The sequence below is a fragment of the Triticum dicoccoides genome, chromosome 4A (assembly GCF_002162155.2).
Source record: "Triticum dicoccoides isolate Atlit2015 ecotype Zavitan chromosome 4A, WEW_v2.0, whole genome shotgun sequence".
NCBI classification, from domain to species: Eukaryota; Viridiplantae; Streptophyta; class Magnoliopsida; order Poales; family Poaceae; genus Triticum; species Triticum dicoccoides.
The window spans coordinates 637384505-637393434 of record NC_041386.1 but is presented as its reverse complement, the minus strand read 5'-3'; positions in this window follow the sequence as shown (position 1 = coordinate 637393434).

Here is an 8930-nt window from a genome sequence, read left to right as displayed (position 1 = left end):
AGGTGATAGGAACCATGGCGGAATTGTGTCGGAGTAGTAAAAGTTACTCACATGACAATGTGATGACATGGTGGCTTCAGAGAAGATGATGACCAAAAGAACATGGAGAAAGATTATAGCTTGTATTCTTAATAACACGTGTGACATAGATAAAGAGAGTTAAATGAAACATATTGTGCTTGATGATTATATTGGTTTGTTATTCTGTAGCAACATATTTATATGAACTATTTTACCAATGAGAATGCTAGAGCAGGTTCCTGTGAAGGAAGACTACTAATAGAATAATAAATTATTTTTCATAAGGTGGAGAAATTGGACCTGCCTTCTTTCGGGGGAGGGGGGCATCATGGGTGGCACATGCCTCCTCCCCCTTGATGGTGGTGGTGAATTGGCACTAACACTGGGACGTGATCAGGGCGGAGCACGGGGCGCTTGGCGGGGGACTCGTTGGCGGTCCGTGAAGAAGTACAGTGTTTGAAGAGAGGGTGTCATGGTGAAGATGAGGCGGGCATCAACCTGTTTTAAAGGAGAGGGCTCCAGTGAGAAATTTCGAGTGAGAAGGGAAGGTTTTGGTAGGAAAACATAAAGGCCCGTTGTGAGGTGGAGTTTTTTGTGTTGGGACCATGTGTTAGAGATAAGAATTGTTTGAATAACCACATTTCTCCCCAACTCATGGGCTGGATTTGGGGGAGCTTGGACTATTGAGACTATTGAATTTTGGGGAGCCTGCTATCGTCCGTTTGACGTCGGCATAACATACGAGGGAGAAATGAGTTTCGACCTTGAAGACAACGTTAATCATTTATCTGGTTCATTTATATGCATTATAGCCCGTAGCAATGCACGGGCATTCTACTAGTATATCTAATACATCACTGGCTAGCTAGGTAGCTAATTAATAAAGATCGAATACTACAGAAGAATCTAGGACACTCGTGGTTCCTGCGGCGAGGGCGGTGGACACCCAAAGCGAAGGAACCCTCACATGATCATAGCTGAAGTGAGATCCCTGAAGAAACTACCAGGTATTGAAAAACCTGCCGCCCTCTAACGCAACCATGTAGCGATGGACGTGCTCGTCCTCCTCCCTGACACGGCGACGTACCACCTCCGGCGGGGCCGGCTCCCTCCGCACGAAAACTGGCCCACGCGAACGCCACCAAACGAGATCAGGGTCGACGACGGGACCCGGGGTCGGGTTCCTCATCAAGCGGCGCGCCCCTCCAGGCAGCACCTCCCAGTGCCAGCCCGGCGGAGCCCAGTCCCGGACATGGGTCAGCCGGACGTCGTCGTGGACGAGTCGACGGCGAGGATGCGGGCTGGGCATCGTCGAGAACAAATACTAGCTATATGCCCGTAAAAAGTAACATTTTTTTAATGATTGGATTTTGATAACTAAAATTTCTATATAACTAACATTTCTAACAATGCTATATATAACTATTTCTATAACTAAAAACCAGAAAAATTTCTAACAATTCTAACTTTTTTATAACTATTTCTATAACTAAAAAACAGAAAAATTTCTAACAATTCTAACATTTCTAACTATTCTAATAATTCTAACATTTCTAACTATTCTAACAATTCTAACATTTCTAACTATTTCTAAAAAACAGAAAATTTCTAACAATTCTAACTTTTTATAACTATTTCTATAACTAAAAAACAGAACAATTTCTAACAATTCTAACATTTCCAACTATTCTAACAATTCTAACATTTCTAACTATTCTAACAATTCTAACATTTCTAACTATTTCTAAAAGACAGAAAAATTTCTAACAATTTCTAAAAAACAGAAAAATTTCTAACTATTTGTATAACTAAAAAACAAAAAATGTATGCGTGTGTGTGTGCGCGCTCACCGGCCGGCGAGGCGAGAGGCGACGGGGGGCGGCGACGGGGACGGCGACGGGCGCGGCGACGGCGGGGATGGCGACGACGGGGACAGGGACGGGGCGGCGACGACGGGGACGGGGACGTACGGGCAGGGGCGGCGACGACGATGGGGACGGGGACGACGCGGGACGGGCCGGGACGGGGCGGCGGTGACGATGGGGACGGGGACGACGGGGCGGCAACGACGTACGGGGACGGGGCGGCGACGGGGGCGGCGACGAGGGATATGGAGACGTACGGGGGCGGCGGGTGACGGTGCAGAGGAGAAGAAGCAGATGAGAAACTGAAATTTTCGTAAGTGTTGTTTATATAGGAGGGGCCTTTAGTACCGGTTGAAGCCACCAACCGGTACTAAAGGCTTGTTTTGGCCAGGCCAAGCGGCGGGAAGGCACCCCCTTTAGTACCGGTTCGTGGAACCAACCGATACTAAAGGCCCCCCCTTTAGTACCGGTTGGTGCCACGAACCGGTACTAAAGGGGGGTGCGCTGCCAGGCGAGGGGCGCAAAGTTTAGTCCCACCTCGCCTAGCGAAGGGCAGCCGCACTGGTTTATAAACCCAGCCGTGGCTGCTCCTTTGAGCTCCTCTCAAATGCAGGTCTTCTGGGCCTACCTATGTTGTGCTGCCCCATGGGCCTACTGGGCCTTTGCGGGCCTGCATCCTGGCCCAACAACAGGTTGGGTTTGTAGTCGTATGCAGGCCGCTCTGGCCCAGTAGGCGGGCTTTTTATTTATTTATTTGTTTGCTTTATTTTTTTGAGTTGTTTTTTTTGTGTATTTAGAGTTTCTTTGTGAATATTTTTGCTTTAGGTACAAAAAATTACAAACTTTCTGTTAGTGCCCGTAGTTTTCAAATTTGAATAGTTTAAATTTTGAATTATTTGAAATTAGTGTGAATCACTAGTTTGTGAATAACTTAACTTTAAAAATCAGTAAAGGCATGAAAGAATTTGTTTGCACATAAAATTTCTTCGCGTTTCAAATGCCAAAACACATAATTACCCTAACTATTACAGAGATTCCCTCCTGGGTGTGAAACACAGAAGAAAGTGATGATAGTGAAGCCGATCACATCCCAGATCTTTGGGTGTGAAACTTTTTCTTCGCGTGTGTCCCTTTGCGCCGTAACCATGGAAAATCTTCATCATTTAACGGGATGCTCGGGTCAATACTCACTGTGAATGGAGCAATTTCATCAAACTTTTCATAATCTTCTGACATGTCTGTCTTGTCATCCACTCCCATGATGTTTCTCTTCCCAGAAAGAACTATGTGGCGCTTTGGCTCATCGTACGATGCATTCGCTTCCTTATCTTTTCTTTTTCTCGGCTTGGTAGACATGTCCTTCACATAGAAAACATGTGCCACATCATTGGCTAAGACGAATGGTTCGTCTGCATACGCAAGATTGTTGAGATCCACTGTCGTCATTCCGTACTGCGGGTCTTCCGTTACCCCGCCTCGTGTCATATTGACCCATTTGCACCGAAACAAAGGGACCTTCAAACCACGTCGATAGTCAAGTTCCCATATGTCCTGTATATAACCATAATATGTTTCCTTTCCCGTCTTGATTTCTACATCAAAGCGGACACCACTGTTTTGGTTGGTGCTCTTCTTATCTTGGGCGATTGTGTAAAATGTATTACCATTTATCTCGTACCCTTTGAAAGTTATTATATTCGAAGATGGTAACTGGGACAGCAAGTACAGGTCATCTTCAATAGAGGCATCATGCATGGTACATGTCTGCAACCAGCTGGCAAAACTCCTGGTTTGTTCACGTGTAATCCAGTCATCAGACCGCTCCGGGTGTTTGGAGCGTAGCAAATTCTTGTGTTCATCCATATACTGAGCCACCAAGGCGGAATTCTGTAGAACTGTGTAGTGTGCTTCAGTGAGAGAATGTCCGTCCATACATATTATTTGTTTCCCTCCTAGCGTGCCTTTTCCATCCAGTCTACCCTTATGCCGCGATTCAGGAACACCAATCGGCTTAAGGTCAGGAATAAAGTCAATACAAAACTCAATGCCTTCCTCATTTTCATGGCCCTTGGAGATGCTTCCTTCTGGTCTAGCACGGTTATGAACATCTTTCTTTAAGACTCCCATGAACCTCTCAAAGGGGAACATATTGTGTAGAAATACGGGACCCAAAACATTAATCTCTTCGCATAGGTGAACTAGGACGTGCGTCATGATGTTGAAGAAGGATGGTGGGAACACCAACTCCAAACTGACAAGACATTGCACCAAATCATTCTCTAACCTTGGTATGATTTCTGGATCGATTACCTTCTGAGAGATTGAATTGAGAAATGCACATAGCTTCACAATGGCTAATCGAACATTTTCCGGTAGAAGCCCCCTCAATGCATCTGGAAGTAGTTGCGTCATAATCACGTGGCAGTCATGAGACTTTAGGTTCTGGAACTTTTTCTCTACCATGTTTATTATTCCCTTTATATTTGACGAGAAGCCAGACGGTACCTTAATACTGAGCAGGCATTCAAAGAAGATTTCCTTCTCTTCTTTGGTAAGAGCGTAGCTTGCATGACCCTGATGTATGCCGTCTTTTCCATGCATACGTTGCTGGTCCTCCCGTGCTTCAGGTGTATCTTTTGTCTTCCCATACACGCCCAAGAAGCCAAGCAGGGTCACACAAAGATTCTTTGTCACGTGCATCACGTCGATTGCGGAGCGGACCTCTAGGTCTTTCCAATAGGGCAGGTCCCAAAATATAGATTTCTTCTTCCACATGGGTGCGCGTCCGTCAGCGTCATTCGGAACAGGTTGTCCACCAGGACCCTTTCCAAAGACCACCTTCAAATCCTTGACCATATCATGTACATCAGCACCAGTACGGTGGCGAGGCTTCGTCCGGTGATCCGCCTCACCTTTGAAATGCTTGCCTTTCTTTCTTACGGGATGCCTGCTCGAAAGAAATCGGCGATGTCCCAGGTACACATTCTTCTTACAATTAGCCAAATATATACTGTCGGTATCATCCAAACAGTGCGTGCATGCGCGGTATCCCTTGTTTGTCTGTCCTGAAATGTTACTGAGAGCAGGCCAATCATTGATGGTCACGAACAGCAACGCCTTTAGGTCAAATTCTTCCCCCATGTGTTCATCCCACGCACGTACACCTGTTCCATTACACAGTTGTAAGAGTTCTTCAACTAATGGCCTTAGGTACACATCAATGTCGTTGCCGGGTTGCTTAGGGCCTTGGATGAGCACTGGCATCATAATGAACTTCCGCTTCGTGCACAACCACGGAGGAAGGTTATACAAACATAGAGTCACATGCCAGGTTCTATGGTTGCTGCTCTGCTCCCCAAAAGGATTAATGCCATCTGCGCTTAGACCAAACCATACGCTCCTTGCGTCATCTGCGAACTCGTTCCCGTACTTTCTTTCGATTTTTCTCCACTGCGACCCGTCAGCGGGTACTCTCAACTTTCCTTCTTTCTTACGGTCTTCTCTGTGCCATCGCATCGCCTTGGCATGCTCTTTGTTTTGGAACAAACGTTTCAACCGTGGTATTATAGGAGCATACCATATCACCTTGGCAGGAATCTTCTTCCTGGGGCGCTCGCCCTCGACATCACCAGGGTCATCGCGGCTGATCTTATAGTGCAATGCACCGCATACCGGGCAAGCGTTCAAATCCTCGTACTCACCGCGGTAGAGGATGAAATCATTAGGGTATGCATGTATCTTCTGCACCTCTAACCCTAGAGGGCAGACAACCTTCTTTGCTTTGTACGTACTCTCGGCCAATTCGTTGTCCTTTGGAAGCATTATCCTTTATCATTACCAGCAACTTTCCAAATCCCTTGTGAGATACACCGTTCTCTGCCTTCCATTGCAGCAATTCCAGTGTGGTGCCTAGCTTTTTCTTGTCACCTACGCAATTCGGGTACAACATTTTTTGTGATCCTCTAACATGCGCTGCAACTTCTTCTTTTTCAAATCACTTGCGCAGTTTCTCATTGCATCGGCAATGGCCCGACCAAGATCATCAACGGGCTCATCTGATGCCTCTTCTTCAGCTTCTTCCCGCATTGCCGGCTCAGCTCCCGCATTACCGGCTCAGCTTCTTCCCTCATTGTTGTATCATCGTATTTAGGGAACCCATGGCCAGGATAGCTATCGTCGTCCTCTTCTTCTTCATTGTCTTCCATCATAACCCCTCTTTCTCCATGCTTGGTCCAAACATTATAGTGGGGCACGAAACCGGACTTAAACAGGTGGACATGAATGATTATTGACTTAGAGTAATTTTGACCATTCTTACAGACAGCACATGGACAAGGCATAAAACCATCCGCCCGCTTGTTTGCCTCAGCCGCAAGCAGAAAAGTTTGCACGCCATTAGTGAACTCGGGAGAGCATCGGTCATCGTACATCCATTGCCGGCTCATCTTCAATACACAACACCAAAAACACCAACTTAATACAAGTTCATACATAAAGTTCATACATAAAGTTCATACAACACTTAAATGCAACAAACAAATAACTCTCTAGCTAAAGCATTTAAATGCAACAACAAATGCGATCAAGATTGCAGCTAAGGTAACAATTGATCCAACAACATAATGATACCAAGCCTCACTATCGATGGCATATTTTCTAATCTTTCTAATCTTCAAGCGCATTTTCTCCATCTTGATCTTGTGATCATCGACGACATCGGCAACATGCAACTTCAATTCCATCTTCTCCCCCTCAATTATTTTCAATTTTTCTTTCAAGTACTCGTTTTCTCTTTCAACTAAATTTAACCTCTCGACAATAGGGTCGGTTGGAATTTCCGGTTCACATACCTCCTAGAAAAAATATCTATGTCAACTTGATGGGCATAATTTGTCATAAACACGAAATGCAACTAGTTTTAAAAGAGAATATATATACCACATCCGAATCATAACAAGGACGAGGGCCGATGGGGACGGATATTAAAACCATGGCACTATATGTATAACAAACAACGTACGGGTAAGATAATTATACGAGTAACTATATATCCAAATCACACAAACATCAATTTTTATATAAAATTTCATGAACAAGAGGCTCACCACAAGGTGGTGCCGGCGACGGGACGGTGCGGGCGATCGACGGTGGTTACGGCGGAGATTTAAAAGGCACTAAGTAAACCACACCTACATATACAAACTAAGTGTTATTTTTGACCTCAAATTGCATATAAATCAAATACTACCACATATATATATATATATATATATATATATATATATATATATATATATATATATATATATATATATCCTCCCAAATTACTAAACTCACAAATTAATCACTATATAAAGCATTGCAAGAGCTAATCTAGCAATGAGAGATGAAAGGACAAAGTTGCTAACCTTTGTGATCATTTGAATGGATGGGGGTCTTCAAATCTTGACAAATTTTGGGCAAAATGTGTGATGAGCTCGAGAGGAAGAGGAGAAGAACAGAGAGGAGAGGGGAAAGGGGAAGAACAGAGCGAGCTTGGGTGGACGAAGGGTTTATGTAGGACGACCTTTAGTACCGGTTCGTGACACGAACCGGTACTAAAGGTGCTGGAGGGGCCCTAGACTGACAACATCCTACCACCACTCTCATTAGTACCGGTTCGTGGCACGAACCGGTGCTAAAGGTTCGCCACGAACCGGTACTAATGAGAGCGGCCCGGCTAGCCGTTGGAACCGGCACTAATGTACACATTAGTGCCGACTCTAATTCAAACCGGCACTAATGTGCTTCACGTTTGACCCTTTTTCTACTAGTGGCTGAAGCCTCCATGAAAAGAGGTAATCTCAGCTACTTTAGTTACCAGTGTTTTAGCGTGGTGAGCGGTCATTCATGGCCTCACATTTGATTTCACTTTTGCAGAGGGCAGAGACAGCTCAATCAGTTACTACTTGAAAGCTTTAGCCACCTTGGAGCATTTGGTTGAGCCTGACCATATTAGAATTCTCGACTTGTATCCTCTTTGTGTTGATTAAATGATAATAGTATTAATTACTCTGCTGTATAGTAGCAGTACAAAGCAGCATATTCGCAACCCAAGTGCTGAATCAGTCTGGTGGTGTATCTCAGGGGTGTTAGGGATACATTTAGTCAGTTTAGCTGAAGGTTTAGGTGGCTAATACTTTGAGCTGACCCAAATCTTGCATGCTGAGATCCACATGTTAGTGTACATTTGGGGAGGAACCGTGATCACCAGAGAAAAATGTCAGGTAGATAATGCTGGCATATTGTAATATTTGATCTTTGAGTTTGATTCTCCCTTTGTTGATTACCTTAATTCAGTTCTAGAAACATACGCATATACATGCTCTTCAAGTTAGCATCCAAGTTCGGGGATGCGATCCCATATTGTGCAAAGGCTATTTCAGTATGCAAGTCACATATGCAGAATCTGAAAGATGCCATGGAAGATTCGTTGGCTGATAAAGATGTTTGTGCACCTGCTGCTGAAGGACGCTCGGTAGAGTTCACTCTAGAAGATGAAATGTCTTTGCTCGCTAGAATGTTGGCTCGACTCGAGAAGAAGGTGAACAAACTGGACTTTATACATGTTACCAGTTTGGTTTTGCTAATGAATCTAGTGCTCTATGAATGAAGAAGATGTTTTCCCTTGCTTGTAAGGAACAATGACATCTCTTAATTGCTTTGATTCAGCTTGAAGAAATGCAGCGCCGGCATAGATACGCTGTGAAGAGGGCTGTCTCACAGGCAAGTCATGAGCAGAATGTAAGCAGTACTGTGGCAAGACCTGCATCATTGACTTCTTCACGGATGGCTGGATGGAACAAAAGCTTTCATTCCCCAACTATGTCTACAGCAGCAACAACTGGAAGCATTGGAAGTGGTGTAAATGACAAGCAGATCTCCGATGAACCGTCTCCAAAGAGACTTGCTGCAGATGATTCACCATCCGTGAATGAAATGTGATAGCAGGCTAGATAGAAGATCTGAAATTGCCAATATATGCATGGAAGTGTCGTAGCTATA